Raw genomic sequence first — 16,624 nt, 5'->3', positions numbered from 1 at the left:
CCAATTAGCAATGATTTTAAAAAAAATCTGCAGCCAGGGATTTAGTTCAGTGGCCTAAACACCTGCCTGGTAAGTGCAAGGTTGTGAGTTCTATCGCAGTACAAAAAAAAAAGAAAAAAATCTGTAGCCAGGCATATCATGGTCAAATTCAGAAAACTCAACAAAAGAATAGAATCTTAAAAGCTTTAGGGAAAAGAAACAAATTGCCTACAAAGGAAAGCCCATCAGAATTACAGCTGACTTCTCAGCACAAACTCTCAAGTCAAGTAGAGCTTGGAGTGAAGTACTCCAAGTTCTAAAAGAAAACAACTTTCAACCCAGATTGATATAGTCCACAAAACTGTCCTTCAAAATTGATGGAGAAATAAGATACTTCCATGACAAAGAACATCTGAGGAAATTCATGACCACTAAACCAGCATTCCAAAATGTTCTGAATGACATTCTAGAAAGAGATAATAAGGACTACACCTCCATGAACTCTAACAGAAAGAATCCACTGGGAGAGACAAACAGAGGGAAGAAAAAAATGAGAGGAGGAGCCAAAAACAGGATAATAGTATGACAAGAATAAGTCAATATATATCAGTTTTAACCATCAGTGTTAATGCTCTTAATTCACCAGTCAAAAGCCACAGACTGACAGAATGGATCAAGAAGCAATACCCAACAATATGTTACATACAAGAAATGAACTTAATTCAAAAAGGAAATTCATAGACTGAAAATCAAAGGATGGAAAATAATACTCCTTGCCATAAGAATCCAGAAAAAAAAGCAGAGTAGCTATTGTATTTGCAGACAAGGTGAATTTCAAGCCAAGATTGATTAAGAGAGATTATTGGTCACTATGTCCTTGTAAAGGAAACAATCCAAAAGGAAGACATAACAATCATAAATATATATACAACAAATACTAGTGCACCCAACTATATAAAAAAAATTACTAATGGACATGAAAAATCAAATAAGCCCTAACACAATTGTATTGGGAAACCTCAATCCCCTACCATCACACAGAAAAAGACAGGTCAACTAGACAAATCAATAATGAGATATTAGAACTAAATCAAACTTTTGAGCAAATGGACTTAGTAGATGCCTGTAGAGTGTTCCACCCCACAATATCAGAGTACACATTCTTCTCAGCTGTACATGGGGCATTCAAAATAGTCCATACACTGGCTCTTAGAACATGCATAAGTAAATGTAAAGGAATTGAAATTATCCATTCATACTATCAGGCCACATTGCAATGAAATTAGAAATCCATGCAAAAGGAAACCACAAAAACTTCATAAATACATGGAAATTAAATAGTACACTACTGAGCAACAAGTGGGTCACAGATGAAATTAAAGAAGTCAGATAGTTTTTATAGTTGAATTGATAATGTCAGTACAACACAGTGGAACTTGTGGGACACAATGAAAGCAATGTTAAGAGGAAAATTTATAGCAGTAAATACTCATATCAGGAAAACAGAGCAAGTATATATAAGCAACTCAAGCTTCTAGAAAAATACCTGGCTATTACAAACTTTTTTGCTATAAACATGGATGTGCATATATCACTGTGTATGATGTTTTTAATTCTTAGGAAGATACTCATAAGGGAAATAACTACGTTGAATGAGACCTCCAGTCCTAGTTTTTTGAAGAATCGCCACATTGATTTCCACAGTGGTTGCACCATGTTTGTTTGTTTTTAAAATTTTAAAAACTCAAATAAAAGAGTTAGAGAAAATAATTCTATAATTCACTTGGAACCAGATTATATATAGAATAGCAAAAGTAATTATGGGCAATAAAAGCAAGCCAGGAGGCATCGCAATCCTTGATTTCAAATTATACTACAAACCTACTGTGATAAAAAACAGTATCATAACAAACATTTCTCACATGAGAAATGATGAGAGGAGGAGGAGGAGGGCAAGAGCAGGAAGGGATGGGTTACAGCTTCTTGGCGCTATGTATTAAAACCATGTTAGGCGCTGGGGATTTAGCCCAGCGGCATAAGCGCCTGCCTTGCAAGTAGACAGTCGTGAGTTCCATCCCTGGTACTGATAAAAATGAAAAAGACAAAAAAAAAAAAAAAAAAAAAAAAAAAAAAAAAAAAAAACCATGTTGGGTCCAAACGTTGACCCAAAACTTGAAATTTATGCTTCACAAATTTGCTACAAATCAGACCACTTGACTAAAAGGTTTTAAGTGGAGAGAGTGAACAAATCATGTAGGATGTGCCCGGTAGTAGCAATGGAAAAGTATATACCAAATGGACTTTGAAGGGTCAGAGTTTTTAAAGTCAACTGGTATCACCCACACACTCACAGGGTAATAGGTGCGTTAAGTTTTCAAATTGGATACTTTTAGCACTTTAGTGCCTGACCGCTGTTCTTCACTAACTTGACTTAGTCATTTATAGCTTTATTGATCTAAACCAGCTCCTTGTTCCTAGGTTACAGACCTACATATTGTCCCAGTAACCCTGTCTCACTTGAATGAGGGGGGTATGTCTTAATTGTAAAGCTTCTGTTTCTTACACTGTACTCGGAGGTCCAAATTACTATTTGTCATTGTATAATCTGACATCTCAACCCCAATGAGAAGAGTTGATTCTTTGCTGTTTACTAACATGCACGTTTTCACCAGAACAAGCCTTGCTTTCGGGTCTGCTATGTGTTTGCAGAACACCCAAGAGCAAACAAATATGCTCTTTTCACAGCAGTACCTTAGGGTTTTGCCGTTGTAAATAGGCCTAACGTGATATGAAAAGACCAGAGAAATTGGATGCAAATTTATATTTTTGAATATGCTTATTGTTACACATAATACACTTAAGGTATGCAGATCTTTCTGTAGTTTTTATTTTTACTATTTAAGTTTGGAAATGACGCCAAATTTTTGTATTTCTTTAATCAATGTGTTCTCTTCGGTGATAAATATCGTGTTATATATTGATATGTGTATCACTATATACTGATATGTATTACATTTGCATATATAAACACACAAATAAGAGGAGGTGAAAACTATAGCCTTTGCATTCTCTATAGGCTCTGCAGAGAGATCCTAAGCAGCAAATTCTTGGTGTTGTGATGTACAGAAATGGAAAAGAGTGCTAAACTATATTTAAGAACTAAAAAACAGCTTAGTACTAGCAAAAACCAGACCTGAGGATCAATAAAACAGAATAAAAGATGCAGAAACCACTCCTAACACATCAGACAACTTATGTTTGACAAAGGGGCCAAACACGTTCATTGAAAGAAACATAAATTCGGGGCTGGGGATTTAGCTTAGCGGCATAAGCACCTGCCTTGCAAGCAGGCGGTCGCGAGTTCAATCCCCGGTACCGATAAAAATGAAAAAGACAAAAAAAAAAAAAAAAAAAAAAGAAACATAAATTCTTTAATAAATGGTGTTGAAAAAACTGGCTTTCCACATTCCACACATTAAACCTAGACCCATAGCTTTCACCATGTATTAAACTAAAATCAATATGGATCAAAGATTTATATATTAAAATGGAAACACTAACTCTGCTTGAAGATAAAATATGTAAAACTTTTGAAGACATTGGGGTAGGCAGAGACTTTATGAACAGAACTCCAATTGCACAGGACAGATTACAAAGAAACCACAACTGTCATACTAAAAAACCCTTTGTACAGCAAAAGAAATCACCAACAGAATGAAAAGACAACCCACAAAATGAGAAAAAAATTACCAGCTATCCTCAGACTAAGGACCAATATTTAGATTACATAAGGAACTTTTAAAAAAAGACCCAGTCCAAAAATAGGGACCTGAAATGAATAGATATCTCTCATGAAGTAGTACAAAGAGGAAAAACATACAGAAAAAAATGTTTGACATTACTGGTCATTTAAGAAATACAAATTAACACAACACTGAGATTCAATCTCTACTCCAGAAACAATGGCTATTATCAAGAAATTAACCAGCAGCAAATGCTGGCAAGGTTGTTGGAAAAAAGGTACACATCTCCACTTTTGGAGGAAGCAATATGGAAGTCAGCATGGAGATTCCTCAAAAACATAAAACTACAGGTTCCACTTGATCCAATTATTTCCTTTCTTGGTATATTCCCCAAAGTTACATGTGTGTGATACATTGCCACGTGTGTTTTTAGCACCATAATTTGTAATAGATAAATCTTGAAAACAGTCCACATGTCCATCAAGGTTGAATGGATACAAGTGTGGTTTTATATACAATTAAATAATCCTTTGCCATAAAGAATGATATACATGAGATATTTCTAAGTAAATAGGTACACCTTAGGACCATATTTTTAAATAAAATAAGTCAGACACACATATTTAAATATCACATTATTTTCTTGTGTGAGATACCAAACGGGTAAATAACAAAGTATATGATAGATATTTGGAAGAGGAAAGAAAATGTTCAAATGGGAAAGGATCAAGGGAGGAAACTTCAGGAAGGAACAGAGGAAAAAAGATTTTAAAAAGAGAGAATATTAGGAAAAATTGAAATAAAGCTTTTGTAAAAGAGAGGAAGGCTAAAGGAAGGGGAGTGGGGAAAAAAAGAATCAAAATATATTATGCACAGATATAAATTCCCCATGATGAATGTCATTATTGTATATTATATATAGACCATACTATATACCTAACCTGTCCCAAGAAACATATGTAGATGTACACAAACATGTGTGTGTGTGCCAAGAAGTTTATAAATATTTTATGTATGTAAAATGTACCAAGAGTCTTAATTATAACCCACAGAATATAATATAAAGTCACAGAAACATGGGGCAATCAGACCCATGTTTATTCTTTAGGATATTTCTATTGATTATTAGTTTTAATTTTATAAGTTTTATTATATTAATGAGTACTTAACAGAAGAAAGTCACAAAACTAAAGTATTGAATTTTTAATATTTATTGAGCATTTATAAAAACACATCAAAATTTCCAACAATGACTATTTTTTGGTGTACAAAGTCTAAAAAAGAGAAACACAAATAAATTCTTATATGAGAAGTCCCATCAAACTGTTGTACTTCTGTCTCCATTGCTTTTATCATGTTGTATCTTATTGGATTTTATTATATGTGGTAGTATAAACAAAAATTTTTATAGGCAAAGAGATAATATAGAAACTATTGTTCATTTTCTGTTAGCTGGTTCTAAATACCTTGTAATACTTTCATCCTCTTGAATCGTTTCACACTGTCTTGATATGTTTGATGCTATAGTATACGAAGCTATACTCAAATATTTCAAGAACAGAGACACTATGGTAACTACTATTAAGTAGGGTTATTGTGGGTGAAACACTATGTTGCTTAAATTGTTCTGTATTGTTATGTTGTTAAGTCCTCTTTTATCTCAATCTTCCCCTTTTTAAAAAAATTTATTTATGTTATTATTATATTTTAATTAAGGGAAAAAATTTTAAAAATTAGCAGGATATGTTATAGTAAGTTTTTTGATTTCCTATTAATTCTATTTGAAGACCAAATTGCTCTCACCATCTTGTTTTGACTGATTTCATTCTATTCTGTTCTGTTTGATAGTATCAAGTTTGAGGGCATAGGCAACTACTTTTGAAGGCAATAAGATTTACTATGATGCCCGTTCTGGTTTGATTATCTTCTTTTGAAGTTCAGTAATGTCGCCAATGTCTAGGTTTTATTGGTTTTGTTCTGTACTGTTTTGCTAAATTTTATTATACCTGATGATATAGGCAATTCTTTTTAAGGTAGCAAGAGGCATTGTTGTAACCATTGTTGATCACCTTGTATTCTGTTTTTACATCATGTACTATGTCCATCCTTTGTTTTGACTGAATGCTTTGTTTTGTCACATTTGGTTTTATTCTCTTCCAAAAAAAAGTAATAAGAACTATCAGAGTAATAAAACCCAAAATGTGTAAATGCTATTGTAAAAAAGAGAGGAAAAGAAAGTGCTCTAAAAGACACAACTACAAGTGTATTTAGGTGTGTAAGATAGATGACCATATTACTAAGTTTCTTCTGGATCATTGAACACAACTGTTTGCAGTCTCACTGTTTGAATGTCCACTTTGTATGCTTTAATTTTGTAACTTGGACAATTATTTCTGGAATGACAATATGTAATCTATTAACTAGTGATTTCTTACTTTTTTTTAAAATTCTGTATTACTTGTACCCTTTTACTGTTTTGTTTCGTTTTCTTTAAATAAAATTTTTTAAAAAAGGAAAAAAATTTTAAAAATAAATTCTTATATAAACTACAATGAAAATAATAACAGAACTCTACAATAAAAATTAGCATTGCTTCAATTGTCATACCCAAGGCACTCTTCATATATGACAATTCTGTGTTCCATATCAAGTGTCACTTACACTGATAACACGTATGTTTTGTTTTCCTGTCCTTTCTGGTAGGTCACAGTTGACATCTTTTTTGTTTTCTTGGTGATGCTGTGCTTGCCTGTTCACTTGTCAGCCTACCAGTGTGCTCCACAATTTTTTTTTACATAGTTCCTTGGGCAGAAGCATTTTGGGTTTTTTTCTGCCATAGATGAACTCTTACGAGTTCTGGTCCCAATCCTCTAAGAAAATTTCTCTGTGGTATTTTGCTCATTTTCTTTGTAAACTATCAAACTATGCACACATTTAGGATGGAGTAAAACATAACCATTGGCCCATGGTTTGTGTTTCAAGTGACCACATCGTTGCTGCACAGTTCATCAACAACATCTACTCCCCCTTTGGTTTTGCCATAGGCTATTTCCATCTCAGACTTCCATTTTTTTGAGGTTTCCCCATCATGGTTAAAAGTGATTCTTAGTGGTACCAGTTTATTTTTCTTTGCCATATATGAGGCCAATGTTATATCTTTCTGAAATCCAGAGATTTTACTATAAAATTCTGTTTTGAAATTACATTCCATTTGGAATTCCTACTTTGTATCTGTGTACAGTTCCTGCACTGGTCAATATGTGTTCTGTTAGCAAATGTAACATCAAGTAGAAGCTGGCAAACCAACTGCCAAATGTCACGTTCTGATTAGTTTGGGAGATGGGAGCAACAAGTCTGCTAGCATTTGGTTTATTACCATATGAAGAAGGACCTGATGACTGAATTACAGAAAAAATGTCTAGATTGAAAGCATAATGTCTTTGCACCTACAAGGGCATAAATTTTTATGCCATATTTTGACCCAATGTTTTTTTGTAAGTCTTTTACATTTGCACAATCATGAGAAATCCCTGCTAGGTACAGAAGACCTATGAATGCTTTCAGTTCAGCTCGTGAGGTGTCATAATAAATATAGTTTTGAATATGACTATTGGTACACACAGAATGTTTTGCCTACATTTCACCCTTTCTGTATTTCACAGCATCTTGCAGCATTTTGTGTTACTAATTTCCAGCACTGAATGGCATTGCTGGCATTCTGTCCAGTACATTTCACCACTGTCAAACCCTCACTACGTTTTCAGATCTAGTTCTAACAATGGATCATTCCACTTGGTTGCATGGACATTTTGCAACATTTCAAGTAGTCAAATATGTATTCACACTGATGTTTTCTTCATCATCTGAATCAAGGGGTTTACATTCCCTGTGTCTGTTACAGTCAATTCTTGCTCTATTTCACTGTCACAGGAACTTGGGCTCACATGCCCAATGTCAAGGTCATCATCATCATCATCATCATCCACCACACACTTTCTGTTATGAAAGCATGTGTATTACCATAATGAAACATCTTCATCATTCGTGCATAAGTAATCTGGAGGTGATTTTTTTTTTGTACCGGGATCAAACTAACCCCTGTGCATTTGCAAGACAGGCAGTTATGCCGCTGAGCTAAATCCCCAGCCGTGCATAGGTAATCTGATGATTCATTTTTGACTTCCTCCATAACTTGCAAATCTGATTTTTCATGTACATTGTACTGAATTGGGTTTCTTCTACCAGAAAAATTAAAAGAAACTCACGTATGTAGCCCAGCCTGGTCTCCAACTCACAGTGATCCTTCTGCCTTTGCTCTCCAAGTGCCGGGATTACAAATGTGTGCCATCGCACTCACTTATTTTTTGACAAAGGGATCAAATTCCTTCACTAGAGGAATGATAGCATCTTTAACAAATGGTGCTGGAGAAATTGGCTATCCATATGCTGCAGGTTCAACCTAGGTTGGTGTGATAGTACATACCTGTAATCCCAGGACTCACAAGATTGAGGTAGGAAGATTGCTGTGAGTTCAAGGCCAGCCTGGGCTACAAAGGGAATTCAAGGACAGCCTCAACTGCATAGTGAAACTCTGTCTCAAAAAGACAAAAAAAAAATAGCTCAAATATTTAAACATTAGAACAGAAGCACTTAACCTACTGGCAGATAAAATAGGTAAAACTCTTAAAGACAAAACCTTTTTGAAGAAAACCCTTGTTGCACACAGAAAAATACCAAAATCAACAAATGGAATCATACCAAATTAAAAAGATTCTGCACAGCAAAGGAAACTGTTACAGGAAACTCAATCTCAAACCAAATGGAAGACTTTCCTGAGTCAATTCTCTTGAGGAGTTAGAAGACAACTGTTTATTATGCTACCAAGACCTACTAGCCTGTGGACTGAGAATGAAACAGAAACTTATACACATTTTGTAAGCAGAAAGTAACAAAAGTTGATAGCAAGTTATTACATGATTGTTTACATACAGTCAGGTCATTCTAAATAGATTTAGTTAAAAGGGAATTGTTTATCATAATTTAAGAACATTCTGGGAAAGAGGAGAGGAGGTTTGTGTGGAGGAAATAGAGCCAAAAGTGTTCTTGACTGAGCCAGTCTGTTCTGGACTTGAAGTCCTTGAAGCAAGCAACACAGCCACGTAGACTCCAACAATTATCTGGGAGAAGCACTGAATGGTGACAGTCAAAGTTAACTATATGACAGGTAGTCACAGGCCACTAATTGATTTTTAACTTTTATTATGAAATACGTGTAAGTTTTTTATTCTATAAATGTGTCCTTATATTGTAACTATGCCAAAACAAAATGACAGAGTGGACAACCTACAGAACAGGAAAAAATTTGACAGCTATACCTCAGACAAAGGACTAGTATATAGAAAACATAAACACCTCAAATAATTAGATCTCCCCCATATTCAAAGGCCCAAGTTTTAAAAAATGAGTGTGTGAAATGAACAGACAGGTCTTAGATGAAGAAATGCAAATAGCCAATAAGTAGATGAAAATGGTTCAATATTATAATCCCAAATGAATATTGTAATTCCTTATAATATTATAATCCCTTTTCCCATCCACCTCACAGTCTTAAAAAATTATATTTGTAAACCTATGGATTCGTTATTGGAATCCCAGTGAATTAATTTCAATCTACCACCTCCAGTGCAACCCACAGCAAGAATAAAGACACTAAGACATATTCACAGTCATGGGTAGTCAAAGGGTCCTGAGTCCAGTCCAGTTCAGGATTCATGGAACAAAGGCCTTGTTTCAAGGCCTCCCCCAGAATTTATTATCTTGTAAAAGAAGGAAGTGGCTTGAGGATGAGTGACAGTGAGGGTGGCAAGAAGGGAGGCAGAAGGGGCTGGAGATTTAGCTCAGCGGCATAAGCACCTGCCTTGCAAGCAGACAGTCATGAGTTCAATCCCTGGTACCGATTTAAAAAAAGAAGGGAGGCAGGACCAGATTCCAGGACACATGTGCCAAATAATTCTCAGGACTCTATATGTGAACTTCTCATGAAAGCATATGATGTGTGGAATGACAAGACACAGCACAGCCAGGTGTAGTAGCACACAGCTATAATCCCAACCCTCAGAAGGCTGAGGCAGGAGGATTACTATAAGTTCAAGGTCAGCCAGGCATACAAATTGAATGGAAGCCCAGCCTGAACTACATAGAGAAATTCTGTCTCAAAAAGACCAAAGCAAGCAAACAAACAAAACTAATAAACAAACAAAAACACCATGAAGCACTTGCTACAGTGGCTTTCCTCATGATAGCCCACCTGTGCCCAGGGGTATGTATTTTTTTACATAGACTTTTATTTTTTTCCCTCTCTTTTACTCAGCCCATATTCCTCTTTTTTACTCAATCTGCAGAGGCAGTTTTTCCTTTACCCTTCACTTTTAATTTTTCCTACCTCAAGTAAATGTGAAATGTTGCCACCCTTTCTGCTTGCTTTATTCAATTGTTTTGGATGAAAATCACCTAAATTGGGTATGGTGCCACATGCCTGTAATTCCAGCACCCAGAAGGCTGAGGCAAGAGGATTGCTGCAGGTTCAAAGCCAGTCTAGGTTACAAAGTGAGTTCAAGGCCATCCTAAACTGCATAGTGAAACTCTGTTTTAAATAAAAGACCACAAGACTGCGGCCCCTCCAGGGGGAGAACCACCAGCAGCTCCTGAGATCTGCGCCATGTTGGAACTTAGGATGCTGGGAAACCAAGCAACCAGCTCACCTCCCTGGTAAGCGGCTGTGGTGTGGCAGGGTGCAGCCCCTTCAGGGGGAGAACCATCAGCGTCTCCTGAGATCCGCGCTATGTTGGAACTTAGGGCCTTGGGAAACCAAGAAACCAGCCCACCTCCCTGCTAAATGATAGCAAGCCTGCTGGTGCATGGGTTGAGAGTCAAACATCCCACTTTCCCTGGCTCCCGTTAGCAGATGGGAACCAGAGATCTGAGCATCTCTTGGGAGGTCGACCATATGCAATACAACAAATAAGGGGGATTTCCTTCTACCATCTCTTTGAAGGCAAATATTTTATTACTGTTTTGCTTTATTCTGATTAATGGTACAGCTCTATTCAATATTCTGTTTTGATAAGTTCTATAAGATTCTGTATGTCATTTTATTTTGGTATCCATGATTGAAAGAACAACCATTGTGAAGAGAACGAGATATACTATGATACCTATTACTGTTATTTTGGTAACTTGCTGTAAAGTTCTGTATCAATTTCACTACACTGTCTCAATTGCCTTTGTTCTGTATTGTTCTGTTGTATCTTACTACCTTCAAAATTAAAAAAAGAAAAGACCAAAAAGAAAAAAAAAACTGGAAACTACCTCCAGAAAGAGACTTCAGCACCCCAAAACTTGGTAACATAATGGCCATGTAGGCTTCTTCTCAGTAATGAAGGATGGTTCTACCTATTCAAATCAATAAATGTAATATATTACATAAACAGAAGTAGAGTAAAAATCACATGATCAACTCAATAGATGCAGAAAAATCCTTTGATAAAAATCAACATTCATTCATAACAAAAACTCTGAAGCAAATAGGCATAGAAGGATCTTATCTCAATCTAATAAAAGCCTTTCATAACAAATACACTGCCAACGTCATATTAAATGGGAAAAATTGAAAAATTTTCCTCTAAAATCAAGAGCAAGACAAAGATGTCCACTATCATCATTGCTTTTCAATAGAGTACTTGAAATTTTAGTCAAAGCAATCAAGCAAGAAAAAAATTAAAGAGATACAAATTTAAAAAGTCAAATGATCTTTATTAGTCAGTGACACAATCTTTTACACAAAAGACCCGAAAACTTCCCAGAACGAATTCAGCCATATATCAGTGTACAAAATCAACACACAAAAATCTATGGTGTTCTATACACCAATAATGAACCACAGAGAAGAAAATTAGAAAAATAATTCTATCCACAAAACCATCAAGAAAATTTTTAAATAAATTTAGGAATTAGCCTAACAAACAAGCCATCCTTCCCGGTAAGCAGTGCAGGTGAGCTGCGGATGCACTCAGGGAGAAAACAAGTCAGCATCTGCCAAGAATCAGCTATACTGGGACTTGGGGGACAGACCAAGAAAGCAACGAATAATCCTTCCTGATAAGTGTCAGGCGCACCAGGTAGAGAGTGTCAGTGCCTCCTGTGCGCCACCTGGTACATGGCTGAAAACCAAACATCCCATGCTCCATCCCCATTAGCAACTGGATGGTTTTGAAGTCATCCAGTTGATAGCAACTTAGTTGATAGCAACTAAGGTGCATAAAGCAACTAAATCTTGTGTTCTTTGGTTGATTGTGTCTACCTGGGGCCAGAGGTCTGAGCATCTCTTGGGAGAATGACAGTATGCAATACAGCAAATAATGGGGGATTTCCTTCTATCTTGTCTTTGAAGGCAAATATTGTTTTCACTGTTTTTCTTTGTTCTGATCAATTATTTTGCTCTATTCAATATTCTGTTTTGATTGGTTTTATAGTGTGTTCTGTTTTTGGTTTGATTTTGCTATACCTGATTGAATGGACAACTATTGTGAAGATAACGAGATATACTATGGTACTTATTACTGTTATACTTGTATCTTGCTCTGAAGTTCTGTACCAGGTTCACTGCATTGTTTTGATTGGTTTTGTTCTGTCTTGTTTTGTTGTATTTTACTATCTTTAAAATAAAAATAAAGGAATTAGCCTAACCAAAAAAGTGAAAGAATTCTATAAATAAAAATATAGTACTCTGTAAAAGGAGATCAAAGAGAACATCTGTAATTGGGAAGACATTCCCTGTCCCTCAATAGCAGAATCAACATTTTCAAAATAGCCATACTACCAAAACTGATATATAGATCAATATACCAACAGCATCCCTCATAGAACAAGAAAAAATACTCTAAAATTCATATAGAACAAGAAGGGATTTGGAATAAGAAAAGCAAAATTGAGCAATATAAACAAAGTGTTTGTACTGGAGCGTTACAGTCCATATTACAAATTTTATTACAAAGCTACAGTGATTAAAAACAATATGGTACCAGCAAAAAGACAGATATCTGGATCAATGGAACAGAATATAAGAGGCAGAAACCTAGGCATATTTTAATTACTTGATTTTTTTTTTTAGACAGGATCTGAGCTTAAACTCACTATGTAACTCAGGCTGGCTTTGAACTTACAGCCTCAGCCTCCTAAATACTGAGATTACAGGTGTGCACCACCATGCCCAGCCAATTACCTGCACTTTGACAAAGGGACCAAAAACACATACTGGAGAAAAGACAGCACCTTCAACAACTGGTGCTGAGAAAAAATGGCTATCCATATGCTGAAGACTGAATCTATCACTTGTTCTAAAATAAAATCAAAATGAATCAAAGACTTAGATATTAAAATAATAACATGATTTGCTAGAAAGTAAAACTTGAGACATAGGCATAAGTAAGGACTTTTTGCGGAGAGGGGTAAAGACTTTTTGAACCCAACTCAAATTGCACAAATAACATCAGACTGTATGTGGTAGTACATACTTGTAATCTTAGCACTTGAGAGGCTAAGGTAGGAGAGATTGCCATAAATTCCTGGACAGCCTCAGGTACATAATTAGTGCAAGACCAGCTGAACTCCATAGCAATACCCTGCCTCAATGAAGCAAAAAAGGAAAGAAAAGAAATAACATCAACAAATCAACAAATGAAAGGCGGTGTGGTGGTACATGCCTGTAAACCTAGCACTTGGGAGGCTGAAACAGGAACTTGGCCACAAGGTCAAGGCCATCCTGGGCTATATAGTGAATTCAAGGCTAGCCTGGGCTACATAGTGATTTGAAAGCCAGCCTAAACAGCATAGTGAGACCCTGTCTCAAAAAAAACCCCAAACAACAAACCAACAAATGAGACTGTATCAAATTAAAAAGCTTCTGCACAGCAAAGGAAACAACCAACAGAGTGAAGAGACAGGTTGCAAAAGGTGAAGAAACTTTTATCAGCTATTCCTCAGACAGAGGACTAACATTTAGAATATATAAACACATTTTTTAAATAAATAGCAAAACAGTAAAAGTCTTGATTAAAAAAAATGGGCAACTGAAATTAATAGACACATCACAGAAAATGTACAAATGGTCGATAAACACATGAAAGCATTTGGCTATGAGACAAATGCAAATTAAAATGAGACACTGAAGGCAATGACCTCAGCTGCTTCAGGCAGTTCATGTCACCCTAATGAGGCACTGTTGAGGTGCTGGGAACTCCTAGGCCTGAGGGCCACTAGGTGGCTGCACTGCCAGCACTCGGCCTTCAGCACCTGTCCCAGTCCACATGACGCCAACAGCACTGGGGGTGGTGGCATGATAGGCAAAGACACAGTGGTGCAGTGTCCCATGTGCAAGGAGAAGTGCTCTCACCAAAGACACTGAGGAGAACCACTTTATGCCACAAGGCTGCTTCAGATTTCTAGGATGTGAACCAGTGTTGTGCCAACTACAAAGATAATGCCAGCCACCAGCGACTGCATGGAGTATTCTGAGCCACTGTGTAAGACGTGCATGGCCCACCAGTGGGTAAAGCACACCAATGGCTTAGCTAAGCCAACCAAGTCCTGGATGGTTAACACACTGTCTACTGCAATGTGAAGGAGCATAAGCCTCTCATTCTGCTCTGCAGAGCTGTGACACTCACTTGTCAGGACTGCCAGTACAACAGCTACAAGGACGGTAAGTACCAGTTCCAGGAAGATGCAATGAGGAACCTGGGCTCAATGATGAAATGCCTTCAGACCAGACATGCCATACTGCAGAAGAACACCAAGAAGGTTCACAGCTCCATCCTCTGTGTCTGATATGCAGAAGCATGTGTGAGTGGACATCAAGATGGCCAACTTGCAGATGAGGAAGGAGCTGAACAAGTGGATCTGTGTACTGGTTGGTCAACAATGCCCAGTAGCTGGGGGAGGTCAGAGGAAGCACCTTGAACAACAGCAGGTTCCTTGGGCTTTGACCAAGATCCAGAAGCATCAGGAGCACAGCCTGCACTTTACCTCTTGGGCTCCGGAGAGTGACAACACAGCCTTGCTCCTTTCTAAGAAGTTGATCTACTTTAAACTGCACTGAGTCCTCAGGATCTGCATGGCAACATGCAGCTTCAGTGGGAACTCAATGCCTTGACCAAGAGTGCCAAGGCTTTTGGGAAGATTGTGGCTGAAACTGGGTATGGTGGTGCATGACTATAATCCCAGCACTTGGGAGGCTGAGGCAAGAGGATTGTTGTGAGTACTGGGTACAAAGTGAGTTCAAGGCCAACCTGAACTGCATAATGAGACCCTGTCTCAGAAAGACCAAAAAAAAAAGATCATGGTTGAGTGTCCTGGCACCAATTCCACAGGCTCTACACCCTTCCAAGCAATAGCCAGCCCATGAAGACACAGCAGGCTACGGCTTTGGATCAGATGACCCCTACTCCAGTACAGAGCTCTCTCTCAAATGGTTCTGCTCTGCTGTGGATGAGGTAAGCAGCCTTATGGGCAAGATGACATGGGTGAGTGTCAAATACCTGGATCTGGACCTTGCAGCAGGTACTCAGTCACATGTCTTCAAGATCTTTCTAGCCAGCATCACTAAAAACTACAATCTCATTGTTACTTCATGTTAGCATGAAGTTGTTGCCACAGCTGCTAATTAGCCTGGGACTATGCCCCCAGCAGCAGTAGGGTGCCTGGTGCCCCACATCTCTCTCCTCTGAAGACAAGGAGAGGCAGGCCATTATTGGGGCTCCTCCTGCTGCTGCTGAGTGCCCTCAGATATGCCTTTGCTGATGGCTTTGGCCAAGGACCCTGGCCTCTCCTCCTGGCAGCCATAGCTCAGGCCTGGAGGTGGTGGCTCCTAAGGACACCTTAGCCACAGATGGTAGCCCAGGAAACCTGGATTATAGTGCCACCATCTGCCATGTCTGCCAGAAGCCAGGTGGCCTGATTATGTGCAACCAGTATAAGTCTTGCTGCCACCTGGACTGCCAACTGACTGTCCTGCAGGATGTGTCAGGGGAGGAGTGGAGCTACTCACTCTGCTATATGCTCCCTGACCTGAAAAAGGAGATGGCCGCCTTAACATGGATGGTGTTGACAGTGCTGGCATGGTGGCCATGCTCTCACCAACTAATCAGCAAAAATATGAATGTGTCCTGCTGGCCCTATTCTGCCATGAACCCTGCCATTCCAAGCATCAGCTGGCTACTGACCCAGCTTTCTCCATGATCAACCTAGACCTAATCCTGATCTGTGTCTGTCTCCAGGAAGTTTTAACCCCTTACATCTCCCCTGGAAGTTGGCACCAGGTTGTGGGTTTCACGTTCAAGCACTTTAACAAGCTGTCTGAGGACAAGGCAGATGTGCAGTCCACCATCAGCCTGCAGCACTTCCTCAAGACATGCATGAACAAGGCTTCTAGGAAAAGCAAGTTCTCTGCTGTGCTGGTGGAACCTCCACCAGCAGCTTGCCCAGTGCTTTCTATATCCTGGTAGCTGTCTGGTGGCCCTGGTGATAGTCCCTGAAGATGAGGTCCCTGTAGCCAGCCTGGCCAGCTCTCATCTATGTCCTATCACCTCATCCTGACCCCGCAATGGCCTGACTCCCACTCCCTGGCAGCCCCATCCCCCAGTCCCTCCTAAAATAGTTTTTACACCTGTGGATTTTAAATTTCAGCCATTTATTTTAAAAAAGTAAAATACCGAGATTCCATTTTATTCCTGAAAGAGAATGACTGTCACCACCAACAAATCAAACAATAACAAATACTGGTGAGGCTATGGGAAATGACACCTTTCTACATTATTGGTAGAAATGTAAACTGGTACAATCAACAC

The 16,624-nt window shown here is 38.0% G+C and overlaps 1 pseudogene; it reads left to right on the top strand.

The window, feature by feature from the left end:
* The first annotated feature begins 13,953 nt into the window (after positions 1-13,953).
* Positions 13,954-16,282, top strand: LOC100713430 (transcription intermediary factor 1-beta-like; annotated as a pseudogene).
* The last annotated feature ends 342 nt before the right edge of the window (positions 16,283-16,624 follow it).

This window comes from Cavia porcellus, unplaced genomic scaffold, assembly GCF_034190915.1.
Source record: "Cavia porcellus strain 051 isolate PalLab524CR breed Dunkin Hartley unplaced genomic scaffold, mCavPor4.1 scaffold_27, whole genome shotgun sequence".
Classification (NCBI taxonomy): Eukaryota; Metazoa; Chordata; class Mammalia; order Rodentia; family Caviidae; genus Cavia; species Cavia porcellus.
The sequence above is the reverse complement of the archived record's forward strand: the minus strand, read 5'-3'. Positions and strand labels throughout refer to the sequence as shown.